At 37.5% G+C, this 15,157-nt stretch overlaps 1 long non-coding RNA gene across 1 annotated transcript in view; it reads left to right on the top strand.

Annotated features, from left to right (window-relative positions):
* Nucleotides 1-15,157, top strand: part of LOC122863114 — a 38,681-nt gene that overhangs the window by 15,646 nt on the left and 7,878 nt on the right. The gene's annotated exons all lie outside the window — the stretch shown is intronic.

Below are 15,157 nucleotides of genomic sequence, written 5' to 3' on the forward strand. Positions count from 1 at the left end.
AATTCCTGCATTTAACATTTAAATTTAGTAAAAGTACAGAAATATGAAAGGCTGGAGTTATTCTATATTTTCTTATTCTCAGCAGGAACTGAAGTTACAGGTTGTTGTTACTCCGGTCTCTTATGGAGGAGCAGGGAGAGTGTCAGCAGCAGGCTAGCAGCTGTGTTTTGGTACTGAAGTGCCCACAAATACCGAATGAATTCCTTCATGTTAATATTGTTAGGTTACCACATTCAGTACATGTCCTTCTCCCAGCAACAGTCTTTTACACAGTTGTGAGACTGCATTGGATGTCTTAGAAGTACCGGTCAGTTAGCTGCACATAAACCACTGTGTAGTCTGATGCAATGCAGTGGAAAATAATTAGTGAGATGTGTCAGGCCGTGGACAATCACATCTGAACTTGGGTTTAATGCAGTTTTGTTCGTATTTCGGAGACACCTGGAAATACTTTGGGATTTTTACCGTCAAAGGATAAGCCTGGTGATATTCTGTGTTTTTCTTATTGTCAAGAAATCCCATGAAAAGACCAAAACCAACAACGTGTCAGTCCGTCTCTCAATGCTGTCTGACTTCCTGTATGTGGCTCTCAGCTCCGAGCTCATTGGTTTCTACTGAAGACATAAATCAAACACCTCACAAATATATAGTTTAATCTTTTAAAAAGGCTCAGTAATTTCCTCAAACAGCTGCTCTCTGTAGTTTTTATCAAACAAACAGGAGGAAATGGTGCATTTGTTGGGGACTATTTTCAGCGGCGGATGAATTCCCATGTGGTGCTGTAGTGAGTGTTTGGGGCAGCAGGACGGTGTGTGTGGGTCTGAGTCAGAATAAACTACAGTGTGTGTGTTCATGGTGATGAAGGAACATGTCACCCAGTGCAACAGTGCGGCTCACTGATGCGTTTTAATAGTTTTTGGACAACAGTAGAGCTCCATGGCTCAGAGGAAGAAGATCCATCAGGCTGTGATTCACACACAACACTTGTTAGCAGATACATTCATTGTTGGTTTGGGTCTGTGCATGGGATTCGTTGACAATAAGAAAAATATAGAATATCACCAGACTTATCATTTAACATGTAAGCTAATGTAAGAGATAATTTATATTTACTATTTTATATATACTGTTGGGTAGTTTAATCTATCATCAAATTTTATAAGATGATATATGTTTTGAATGTAATGAATGTGTCTTAAACTGCAAAGTAACTTGTAACTGCAGTTTTTAGATAAATATTGTGAAGTTAAAAGCAGCACAAAATGGAGATACTTAATGTACAAGAACGTCAAAATTGTACACAAGCACAGTTCTTTAGCAAATCTACTCTCCACCACTGTGTGTATCATCATGTTTGCTTCAGCAGAAATAATATGTGAAATTATGGAAACATGTCTGTAGAAACCAGCCAGCGTGCAGCCATGAAACAAATGAAACATAGGAACATGAGTACAAAGTGCCTTAAATTTGTTCATATGATTTGTTCACTATGACGACGATCAGTGTTGTTTCAAACACACAAATTCAGCTCCTCAGCGTCTTAGCACCCAAACCAGACTAAAATACTGCTTCGTCATCATTTACTGCGCCATATACAAACATAGTAAACGATGCCTTATTATCAGATTGAGTTCATGGTTTAATCTCAATATTGAGCTGAACTTTTAAATTTCCTCTGGAGATCATCTGACTTTTCCTTGGACGATCTGCAGCTGCTGATTTGGCTCATTTAGTGAAAGTTCATTAGCGACTGTCGTCAAAGTGCAAAACACCAGGAGACATTTTCTTTGGGTCGGGTCTCAGGTGGTTTTATTACACTGATAGACTAGCAGAGAAATGCTTTCAGCAGCCATAACTCCCAAATAAATAACACAGGATACATGCACATGTGGAAGATTATATAATCTTCACTGAAGAGCTCCAACTGATCATAATGTTGAAATAATAATGTGGATTTATTTGAAAGATTACACACTGAAATGGTCATTAAATCACCTTTTTGTTGACGTTAACTCAAGTTTAATTTTATTCAGCAGCAGCTGCGATCGAATGCTAAACTTTCTTGAACACAGAATCTCACTGGTTGAGTTTAAAAGCACTGATTTGAGCCAAAAAACTTTCAATTTTGGATCTTGCTGTACGTTTCCAGTTTTTGACAAATTAGCTTTATTTTTTTAATAACTGGGTGACATAAAGTGTAACATGTGAGGCAGATTCTTCCAGCTGAACAGATTGTTGCGTCTCGTCCCTGTTAACTGTGAGTGCTGTGATCAAAGAGCAGGATGACGTCAAAGTCAATGATGGAGCTCAATGAAATTCACATTTTTAATACTGACACAGTATAACTTCACCCAAATAATACAAAAGATAAATTAAAAAAAAAAAGCTAGTATAGGTATCACAGTGTAAATTATTCTAAATACTACTTATTATTATTATTATTATTATTATTATTATTATTATTATTATTATTATTACAATGTCCTGAATTATTCTACCTTTAACTCTTACAGAACAGACGTCTGTGTTCAAATATTCAGTGTACAGTACATTTTATTAATATCAGTACTTTACTGGGCACTCACTGTTATTGTATATCAGTGTATATCCAGTACATATTGGAGTTAACGTAATGGTCCTACCATTAGTCTTTTATTTTGTTTTATTTAATCTATCCATCTAAGTTAATTCAATTTGCATATAAATTATCCATCAATAAACTCAAAGTGAAATGAATAAATAAATGCATTTCGTTCAATTTGCCAAGTAGTAATTCTTATTCTGATAAATAGATAAATGATGAACTTTAAAATGGTATTGAAAATATTATTTCAAAAGGGATTTTAGGGCTACAACTTTTAATTATTTTGCAATTAATTAATTAATCGTTTAATGAATAAAAATGTCAGAAATGACTGAAAAATGCAGATTACAACTTCTGAGAGCCCGATGTGACGTGTGATGAGCCAAACTCAAAGATATTTGCGTTACAGTGATGTAAAAGCACGGGAAAGTGACAAATCTTTAAATTTCAGGAGCTGGTAGCAGTTTGACAATTTTGCTTGATTGACTTAAACAATACATTTTGTGTCAGTCAACTAATCAATTAATTGTTTAACCACAAAAGGCTTTTAAGTGGTACTTTCTGTGCTTTAAAGATGCTGCCTTTAATTTACTTTAAAGAAGCAGCGTACCGCCTAAACATGTAAAAATAACAGAGCAGCAGCAGAGCTCTGATTCACCAGTTATTATCAATTAAGTTCTATTATTGATTCATAATGTAAAGACAGAATAAGCAAATAGAAATATTAATTGACAAATTTAATCACATTTCTATATTTTTAAATAATTTTATTCTTAATCTTTTTTGACTTTGAAGGTAATTAATTAATTATTTTTGCCTTTCCAGAGCTTTCAACCGCATCTCTCACACACAGACTTCCTTAGCCAATGCTTTGCTCAGTTCTCTCCATAACCAATGAGCTCTGCGAAAAGCTAGTAAGTGGATCTTGATGGGTAATAGTGGCTTCTTTAATTGTCGATAATCAAACACTAAAATTCTATTTATTACTCTGGTTGCATACACCAGGAGTTTATTTCCGAGGGGCATCAATGAGGACTTGTCAGTTTAATGAGTTTTTATAGTGGTGTTTTACGAGTTCTTAAATATTTCCAAATCTCTTATTTATGTGGTTTTATAATGCATCTCATTGCTCTCCCTTTTTATGAAAATTTTTTAAACTGTATTTTATCTTAGCTTTTACATATTATACATAATATAGCACTTAAACAACGCCACATTAAATAGGCACATTTTGGGTAAGGACCTCCTCTATACAAGCTTGAATGCGGCCCCTTTGATGCACTTCCCTGATTGGTTTTGCTTCAAACCCATCTTATTTAAATGATCTTTTGTTATGTGTTATATGATGACCCTGATGAAGGCCACAAGCCGAAACGCGTTGGTCTCACAGTGAAGTTGTTCTTTATACTACAAGTGTTGGAGTTTTAAGCCTCTGCGCACTCACCAGACTGAAAGTTATCAGATTTATTATACTGAGGCACATTGTTGGGATGCAAAGATTATGTCAGCAGTTTGCTGAGATGAAAATACTGAAACGATAAACTTCAGAGACTGAGGAGTCAGGTTTAAACCTGAAATGATTTAACATCTGCAGTATTACTCACAAAGATTTACCGTTGGGGGTTGATTGCCTTGCTCACAGGCACCACGGTGATGGAGCTGATGTTGTATCTGTAAAGTCATTGACATATCCAGGGAAACCGTGACGGCAGCGATAGTTCAGTTTATGGAAACAGTTTTTTTAAATTTTTTGATGAGTTTTCATGATATTCCAGTGACACTGACGACATCTCCCACTAAATGCAGAGTCAGCATCTGTCTGAGGGCTGCGGGCTGCTGCCACACCAGAGACAGACCCAGATCCAGATCCACTGCAGGATCTGAGAGAAACACACACACCTCCTCCTCACAACTCTGAATTACAGCTGAAAGGTTGTTTTCCAAATGAGATTTATAGCATTTTAGAACATTTTGCATGAAAATGTATGTTAAGATGGAGTCCTTTAAACTCCCTGTGGACTAAGCTTAAATATTTCAAACTAACCGCCACTGCAGCTGTTTCTTACTGACAATATTGTAAGTCGTTTTTATTTTAGTTTTTATTTAGTTTTTGATGCATATTGTAGCTCTCAATGGTTATCAATTCATAAAAAGGTCATTTAAACAAATTAATATTTTTAAAATGCATTCAATTAAAGCATTTCCTTTTCATAAACTAGATGCTTCGTTAAATAAGTTCTGCAGCTAAATTTTGTACCACTATACTTTTTTTTTTTGCTTCATATTTTTTATACAGTAGATGCTCATAATGTATAAAATATTGTAGTTTTTAGGTTACTTCTCTATGCATCTGTTTTTGTGCTTCCTTGTGCTGCTGGGACACTTTATTGTTCACACTTATGGAAAATTCATCTTATTTTATCTTACATAATATATAATGATATAAATAAAGTTTTCTGAAGCTCTTTTTATAAACCCTTTTTGTGTTGAGTAGAAGACGCTCTCAGGGTCCTGGGAGAGATTTTGCTTCGGCAGGACCCCCCCTCTGCACATCTTGACCAATTTTGACATGTTGCCCAGGCGACTTTTTACAGTTTCAAGGAATCGCTTCCAAGGATTTATCTCTGTAATGCTCTGTGTTGATGGTAGCAAGGAAAATAGTGTTGAAAATTAGAGCTAGATCAAATCGATAAATGCCGATAAACGATATACTGTGTCTTTATCTGCATATATGTCGGCCGATAAGTAACAGGAGATGTCTGTACGGAAATGCCAAAGCTGTTGGGTTTTTTGTTTAAGTCTTTTTTATTTGCACACACATACAACAATTTAAAACCATATAATAGAAACAGATGTGACAGAAACACAGTTTGAAGTAATTTAGAAAATGTGTCATCCTTATAGTTTCCCCACCAGGGAGGCAATGAACGTTTTATTCACTTACATGAAAAAGACCTACAGATCAAAGTTTCCATCCAACAATTCTGTGTTCTGGTGTGTATTGAACATCACAGCCACTCAGGACTAGATAATGATGCCCCGCTGACCTGCAAGAAACCCTCTGTGACTAATTTGTGACTAACTCTAAATCACAGAGTCAGTTAGAGGAAAGACAGAAGGTAATGATGTGTAAGTGGACGTAACATTAACATGGAGACATGAGTCTCTGATCTGCATGAAAACCTGGAAATCCAAATCAGGTGTGAATCTTTGCTGGTGTCTGTGACTTTGAAAATATTGTTGTGCTTCTTTCCCATCATGACACTAACTCCGACCTCAGACATGACAGAAATTATTTATTCAAAATCTCAACTCCACATGTTCTGGTTTGACTCCTATATTCTGCCAAAGCGGTCTGCATTTAAAGTGAAGATACCGGAGTTGGTACAAAAAAAATAATTAAAAAATAAGACAAAATTAAACTTCAACACAAACACTACTGCAGAAGAGTGCAGTGACGTTTTTGTTTCTCCCATGTCAAATTAATTCAATTAAAGTGTCTCATAAACGGTCTAATAAAACGTTTTATTGGATCTGCTATAAAGGACAATTCTGGATATTTTCAATAGAGCCTGACGCAGACTGGATTTCGTTACTGATACCAATATTTGAGTTTAAAAAATCATATAAATGAATCGACTAATTATTTTTTTGTTTAACAATGGACATAAAGAAGCTTTGCGTCAGGCTGCAATGCTCATTATACACCAGAAAACAGAATTATTGAATGGATCAGCAGTGGAGAGAAGATTATTCTTAGATCTGTGCTAGGGGGAAAATGTACAGTTTGTCCTGAGGGTGGTGCCAGAGGAAAGGCCATGATGTTAACTAAACCGAGGGGTTAATCCTCTGTACGGAGGCCATTTTAGGACATCTCAGACTCAGCTTGTTAGGCTCAGCTCTACACTGTCACACTTGCTTTAAAGCTAGAGTGCGGGATTTTCACATATAATTGAACATCCGTTACATTCAAGTCCTTGCCAAACGAGTTCACACAATGCTGATTAAGCGGATAACCGCCAGATACATCTCTCAGTATTTTTCAGAATACCAGAGTTTTTAAATCTGGTGTCTGTGCTGACATTCCCGCGCTGGCGCACCTGTAATGATGCGTTTTAGCCAACCAGCAATGATTGGTTTGGTTTTGATTTGATTGGTTTGCCAGAGCGGAAGTGGGGAGCAACCCAGAGCCATGTAGAGAGCTCCGCGATCCGCCATTGCTGTAAAACAAAAAAGGTCCATTGGAGAGAACATTTATTATTGAGCATTATTTATTGTTTTTTATGTTTATTTTGATTGGATAGTTTGTGTTAATATGCTTTGGCAATGTTGTATTGTATGCAGTCATGCCAATATAGCCACTTGAATTGAAATTGAACAGCGATGCCGCAGCTCTATCTCTACGTGGCTCTGGAGCAACCGTAGCGACGCAGCAGGCTACAGCAACTAGGAGTAAAACCTAAGAAGCTTCCAAGAAAAGTGTCTGATGCTCCAAATAAAAGAGAAACTCTGCGTTCAGAGGAAGGATTACTGTCAAAAAAAGAAAGCGATCGACGGCGAGGACAAACAGTGATAACCACTGGTGAAGCTTTAGCTTTTCCTCGTTGGAGAGCGCTGAGAGACGGACTGAGGGCAGACTCAGATGTCACGTTACTGCTCTTGGACAGGTTGGCGAAATATTATAGTTGGCTATGTAGCTATTACATTTACTCTACCTAAATGATGGCTTATTGTCTTGGAACTGTGGAAATTTCTCTGTATTTTTGTAACTATTTCTGAACACGAGTCTGGGGCGAGCTCACTGTAGACATACATCATAAGCAGGCGGCGACGGTGTTTGTGTAATTACTCTCACTGCAGGTTTAACTAACAATATTATTTAGTGATGTATTCAGTTCTATTTTTACCTAAATAATGGATTATTGTCTTGGAACTGTGGAAATTTCTCTGTATTTTATTTTGTATTGTAACTATTTCTGAACATGTGAACCAAAACAGTAAAACCAAAACTATGAGCTGAGAGAGGTCGGCGTCATTAGTATACATTAGCATACATTAGCATAATGTCTGTAGACATGTTAACATGCATGTGATCAACTACTGTATGTTAACGTGCTGACATTTAGCATGTTAAGTGTTTTTTTTAATTATGATAACTGTTACATGCTATTGTGTAATACAGAAGCGTGTAACCAAGTTTAGTTTGCATGTATGTCAGTAGAACATGCTAATATTTAGCATGTTAGCATGACAGCTAGATGAAAAGTGGATGATCAAATTGAAATAGTGAATTACACTGATGCTTCATGACATGTAGACAGGCTGCATTTTATTGTGCACAAATTGTCATTTTATATCACAATATCAATATATGTATGATTATCTAAAAAAAGTTTAATTGAGAAACCATTTACAGATAAAATAAAGAGATGCTAATTGACTAATCCAGTGAATTAAATACCTGACAAATCAAGATACATCACATTTAAATGCAAAAATCCTGTCATAAAGCAGTCCTGCTCATTAATCTGCAATGGATACAACCAGAAATAATAAAGTGATACGTACCTCGGTATAAACGGTAGACAGATCAGTACACATCAACCAAACCTAGATGGATATTTATAATAAACAAATGAATAACCTTTTTAAAATATATTTAAATCTACGTAGAAGTAGTCTGCTCTGGATACAGAAATAATAAGTTGTTGATTTTAAACCTCAGATAGTGAAGCCGTAGATTCACACTTGTACACGTGAAAACGCTGGTTCCTCAACGCCGTCAAATGAGGTTGAATCAGCCATGAGATCAGTTCTGCCTCTAACTACTACTGTCTGTGCTGTCCTGCGATGTCTTGCTTAGGCTTGGGCCGATTGTCAATTGAATTAAGACTTGATGATTGATCGAATCAATCAGCGATGCCTATCTAGCTGCAATGCTCAACGATTTTTTAATTTTTGTTTGGGCCAGAAAAACACTGCCATGGTGAATTCTAAGGTGTTTGTACATGTACATACATAAAAGCATGCTGTTTTATTTTAATTCATTCCGTCTGTAGCCTACCATGCATTTACAATTTGATGCGTCTTCTAAATAGTAGCGCCACGGCTGCGCAATTTACCCAGGGTCAGGCAGAACAGATCAGGCTGCAGAAGTGCAGTAAAAGCTTGTCTCCTTGTTGTAGGCTAATAAGCAACCACATATGGGCGTAGTGAGAGAAAGCCAGGAGCCATTGAGAGCGAGAGCAAGCGGCAGAAAAGTGACGATGAATGGAGCAGAGCAGAGGAAAAGGTCAGCAGTAAGTTGTCAGTCTGGCTGTAAATGTACAGTGTAGGTTACAGTGCGTCAGTTAATAAACGCTGCGGCGTCTCAAGACCAAGAAAAGTCTCGTCTGTTTCCCAAGTGCTGGAAAAGTGAACAACCCCGGTTACATTTTAAGAGTACTGTCTGCGGTGGATTCGCAAAACAGATCAATGATAATAAAATTCAAATAATTTTAATAAAGTGATTAAGTAATTCGATAGCATCCCCCCTCACTGCTGATAGAAACGTCAATTGCCAATGGCTAGGGTGGCTCGATGGACAATGCAGCTGTGCACACGATGACGCAAGGCTAGTCTTGATCTGACTCTGTATCATGTTTGTCAGCACTGAATGTCTGACAGCATTGATCCCACTGAGACAAACTCCTTTCATAAATATTGTAGTTGTGGACTGAAGTGATACTGAATTTGTGTGTGAACAGCAGCGGCTGGTGGGACGCCTCAAACTGAGCAAACCAACGCTGTTGCCAGACTTTCCATGAGGTCATCTCTGGCCAGCCAACCTCTCTGAGTTTATAGTTCTGCTAAGAGCCTCAAAAACTGAGCTGGAGGATGAGTTTTATTGCACTTAACAGCGACATATAAACACTGGTCGGCTCTACGCTGAAAGCTGCTCTCAACATGAACTGCCCCCCTGAACACCGTAAGGTGTCATCAAACAGATCTGGATTGATTGTATAAAAATTTTTGTTCATGTGGTCCAGATAATTTGGGCTCCTTCTGTGCAGCTGAAAACGGCTTCGGTGTTTGTGAAGCAGCCACGCTCCATCAATCAAAGAGTGTCTCGCTGACAAATGTGGTGTCAGTCCAAACAGTTTGATTATTTACACCAAATGTGAGAAGGAGGCACGTGAGCTCAGACCTGCAGCTACCAAACACTTCTGTCCTGCAGACACTGAGCAGCAAAGACTCTTGAATACAGTGGTGGAATGTAACTAAGTACTCAAGTACAATTGAGGTACTTGGGTTATTTCCATTTTCTGCTGCTTTATACTTCTACTCCGCTATATCTCTATATATTCAAAATATAAATCAACTAATAAATTATGATGTATTATTATAGATTAAGCTACCCAGCAGTATATAAAATAATTAAAATTAGCTCCACCTTTACCAGCTGCAACATTAAAGTGATGAACACATTAATGCATCAATAATAAAATGTATGATTCTGAAATGGGTCATTCTGCATAATATAATAATAAAATAATAAAACTTTATTTATAGAGCACTTATCAAAACAAAGTACAAAGTGCTTCACAACAAGAGAAATAAAATACCACAGTAAATGATGAAATATTAAGAAATAAAATACACAAAAGCAATAAAATAAACAGCCAGTTCAATACTTTACTTTTGCTATTTTAGGTATATCTTGATGCTAATACTTTTGTACTTTGTACTTACTTACTTCTAAATGCGGAACTTTTACTTGTAAAAAGAGTATTTTTACACTATAGTATTGCTACTTTTACTTAAGTAAAAGATCTTTATACTTCTTCCACCGCTGCCCAAATATAGGAACTCAAAACTGTAAAAACGGATGAAATGTGCTGATATATGAGTTATTTCTGTAAGTCTACTTTAGAGCTGACACAATTAGTAGATTAATCGATCAGATAAGTTGTTCAACATAGAAAATTAAACCAGCAACTGTTTTGATAATTGATTAATCGTTTCAGTCTCTTTTCAAATGTGAGGATTTGCTGCTTTTCTTTGTCTTATGTGATTTTACACTGAATATGTTTGGGTTCTGGCCTGTTGGTCAGATAAAACTAGGAGTTTGAAGGAGTTGCCTTGAGGTTTAGGAAGTTGTGATGGACTTTCTCAATTTTCTGAAATTTTATACAGGAAACAAATGATCGAGAAAGTAATCAGGATTAATTGTCAATAATAACTGTTTGTTGTGAGTAGACTGACTGTAACTATCTGTACAGCTGCATCAATCTTCTCCACACTTGTGGCCATTATTCAGGAAGACGTATATACAGTGGTGTGAAAAGGTGTTTGCCCCCTTCCTGATTTCTTATTTTTTTGCATGTTTGTCACACTTGAATGTTTCAGATCATCAAACAAATTTAAATATTAGTCAAAGATAACACAAGTAAACACAAAATGCAGTTTTTAAATGAAGGTTGTTATTATCAAGGGAAAACAAAATCCAAACCTACATGGCCCTGTGTGAAATAGTGATTGCCCCCTAAACCTAATAACTGGTTGGGCCACCCTCAGCAGCAACAACTGCTCAAAAAGTCTTCATTTTGTTCTTCTTCAGCCATTCAGAGACCCCACAACAACATCCAAAGAACTGCAGGCCTCACTTGCCTCAGTTCAGGTCAGTGTTCATGACTCCACCATAAGAAAGAGACTGGGCAAAAACGGCCTGCATGGCAGAGTTCCAAGAAGAAAACCACTGCTGAGCAAAAAGAACATTAAGGCTCGTCTCATTTTTGCCAGAAAACATCTTGATGATCCCCAAGACTTTTGGGAAAATACTCTGTGGATTGACAAGACAAAAGTTGAACTTTTTGGAAGGTGTGTGTGTCCCATTACATCTGGCGTAAAAGTAATACTGCATTTCAGAAAAAGAACATCATACCAACAGTAAAAACTGGTGGTGGTAGTGTGATGGTCTGGGGCTGTTTTGCTGCTTCAGGACCTGAAAGACTGGCTGTGATAAATGGAACCATGAATTCTGCTGTCTACCAAAAACTCCTGAAGGAGAATGTCTGGCCATCTGTTCGTGACCTCAAGCTGAAGCGAACTAGGGTTCTGCAGCAGGACAATGATCCAAAACACACCAGCAAGTCCACCTCTGAATGGCTGAAGAAGAACAAAATGAAGACTTTGGAGTGGCCTAGTCAAAGTCCTGACCTGAATCCTATTGAGATGCTGTGGCGTGACCTTAAAAAGGCAGTTCATGCTCGAAAACCCTCCAATGTGGCTGAATTACAACAATTCTGCAAAGATGAGTGGGCCAAAATTCCTCCACAGCGCTGTAAAAGACTCGTTGCAAGTTATCGCAAACGCTTGATTACAGTTGTTGCTGCTAAGGGTGGCCCAACCAGTTATTAGGTTTAGGGGGCAATCGCTATTTCATACAGGGCCATGTAGGTTTGGATTTTGTTTTCCCTTAATAATAACAACCTTCATTTAAAAACTGCATTTTATGTTTACTTGTGTTATCTTTGACTAATATTTGAATTAGTTTGATGATCTGAAACATTTAAGTGTGAAAAACATGCAGAAAAATAAGAAATCAGGAAGGGAGCAAACACTTTTTGACACCTCTGTACATTCTTAATCCCACCAACTTTCATAGCTTGATAATCAGACTGAATTTTGTTTCACTTCTATCTATCTATCTATCTATCTATCTATCTATCTATCTATCTATCTATCTATCTATCTATCTATCTATCTATCTATCTATCTATCTATCTATCTATCTATCTATCTATCTATCTTCTATCTATCTATCTATCTATCTATCTGTCTATCTATCTATCTATCTATCTATCTATCTATCTATCTATCTATCTATCTATCTATCTATCTATCTATCTATCTATCTATCTATCTATCTATCTATCTATCTATCTATCTATCTATCTATCTATCTATCTATCTAAATTAATTTAATTAATTAATTAATTAAAAAATATAAATATGGAGCCAGTTTACTTTTAAGTTCCTCTTTCATCCAACTGTGATTGGACAAAACCTGTGACTGTGAGAGATGCTGGACGCTGGACCAACAGATATTTTGTTAGAGATGATTAATAGTTGAAAAATAAATTTAGAGATATAATTAATGTAAACAAATCTGAGGAGAGGGCGCTGCTGTGGCACAACAAACTGAGCTGAAGCTTGCAGAGTTTCTGCTGATGGCAGATGGTGCAAAAAATACTTGTTTATCCTCTTTAGTAAAGTCAAAAGGAAATCCTTCAAGCAAATAAGCAAAGACCCTCTTTGCAACTGGAAACAACAGGGTTTATAGGACATGTAGTCTTAATTTGTAGAATTATGAGCACTAATGGTACTACTGGTGTTAGACAGAGGATACCAGTAACCTTTGATTTATATTGATCATATACAAAGAAAATGTCCTCAGTGTCTTTAATCAAATTTCCACTCAGCAGAATCAGGGAAATGTGCGTGCCGTTTACAGTTTATTTCTAATGACCTTCAGTTGTATGCAGCAAAAAAATGTCCCAAAACATTTCATCATGCTCAGATATGTTTTGAATTTTGCTACCATCAAAGATTGTATCTTGGTCTGTATTCTTTTGCAAGGTCCAGGGAGGAACTTCAAAGCTGCTGATAAGCTTGACCATCAGAGGGAACAAGGCTGTTCCGCCGTCTGCATCCCGTTCCAATTAGACCGCAGGAGATTTCTGATTAAAAACACCAGATACTAAATTTTCTGCAGCGCTTACTTTTTTCAGATGCTCCAGCGTGCTGTGGTCACTGCTCTGCGTTTTCTGACAATATGTAAAACTTCTTGTTTAGTCTTGAATCAATAAACCTTCTCAACGACTATCAACAGTCGCGTCTTCACACACTATTAAAGTAGTGCTGCATCTAACCATTATTTATATTATTGATTTATCTGCAGATTATTTTCTGGATTAATCGTTTAGTCTACGAAACGTCAAAAAGTAGTGGATAACGGCCATAACAACTTCCCAAGATGTCTTAAAATTACTTGTTTTATCTGACCAACGGTCCAAAACTAAAATATATTTTATTTACTATCATATATGATACAAGTCCTCATATTTGAGAAGCTGGAAGCAGCAAATTTCTGGTGTTTTTGCTTGAAAAATGACTTAAATGATTCATTGTTTATCAAAATGGTTGCAGACTCATTGTCTTTCGATCAACTAATAGTGGCAGCTCAGCAACAATTACACCATGTTTTTACTCTCTGGATATTTTCTTCCACCTTTCAACAGTTAATCTAAAGTACCTGCTGGGAGAAAATCAGTAAGAGTGATGAAGCAAAACTAATGCAGAATTTAACAAACACAAGAGTGCAGATGTGGTGTTGAGACCAGCTGGTATTTTTTATTTTTCCTCTCAGATAATCTAAACTGTCTTTATAGGATCATTGTAACTGGTAGCTACAGATGAGTCACACTTGAGTAGAGATGAACTCATCTGAACAGCCGAATGCAGATGATGAGGTGTTTCCATGGTGGAGATGTGATGTTTACAGCTTATAGATGATTAGTGCGTCTCACTCGTGTGCTCAGTTATTAAGCTTTATGTTTGTGGCAGTGATTCAGGGGGAAAATATCTGAAGAGAAAATAACAGTGAGCAAGTCAGGCCAGTGAAGTTAGCTAATACTCAGCAGCTTCAGAGTTCAGGGTCGTAAAAAAAAAGGTGAGCATTCAAAGAGATGGAGGAGAAAAGCACTTTAAGACTCTTTTCCCAATTTCCTGACTGCCCTATTTATGCCTGCCTTTCCAAGTTTCCATTCCAGGATGGAGGTCTTTCCCTCAGAGACATAAGACAGTGCAAATGTGCAGATGAGCAAGTGGCATGCCCCGCTCTGAGTGCTGAACTTTTTACTTAACCACAGTCTGTCTGTGCCTGTTAGCTTAATGTCATCACTAATTTAGAAGTAGAGGAGCTGCCCAAGTTCCACTGTAGTCTGACCAAGTGTTGTTAGCCTGTGCTCCCCCTAAGTTCCCTTCTAGTTGACCAAAGTACCTCTTATTCAGTCCAAGTGCCCCTATATTTGGCCCTATGCCTCTCTAAATGGCCTAGATGCTCTTCTAGTTAGTGCAAGTGCCCCACTGGTTGGACGAAGTGCCCTGCTAGTCCGAGTGCCCCTGTAGTCAAAGTGCCACTCTTGTTACCCAGTGTGCCCTCCTGATCAGCCGAAGTGCTTATTAAATTCCCCTTAAGTCAGTTGAAGTGCCCCTCTGGAGTGGCACTCGGGCCAACTAGAGAGGCACTTGGCTCAACCAGTCAGTGTGAGTGCCCCTCTGATGAGCCTGTACCTTTCTAGTTGGTCCAAGTGCCCCAGTTGTCTCAAGTGCCACCCTAGTCGATCTAAGTGACTAGGTCAGTTCATGTGCCCTTGAAGTCAACCTCTAGTCATCTCAAATGCCAAACTACTCAGTCCAACTGCAGATCTAGCTTATCAAAGTGACACTCTAGGTAGCCAGAGTGCCCCTCTGATCAGCCCACGTGCCCTTGTAGTTAGCCAATGTGTCCCCTAAGTCAGCCCAAGTATC

This window comes from Siniperca chuatsi, linkage group LG16, assembly GCF_020085105.1.
Source record: "Siniperca chuatsi isolate FFG_IHB_CAS linkage group LG16, ASM2008510v1, whole genome shotgun sequence".
NCBI lineage: Eukaryota > Metazoa > Chordata > Actinopteri > Centrarchiformes > Sinipercidae > Siniperca > Siniperca chuatsi.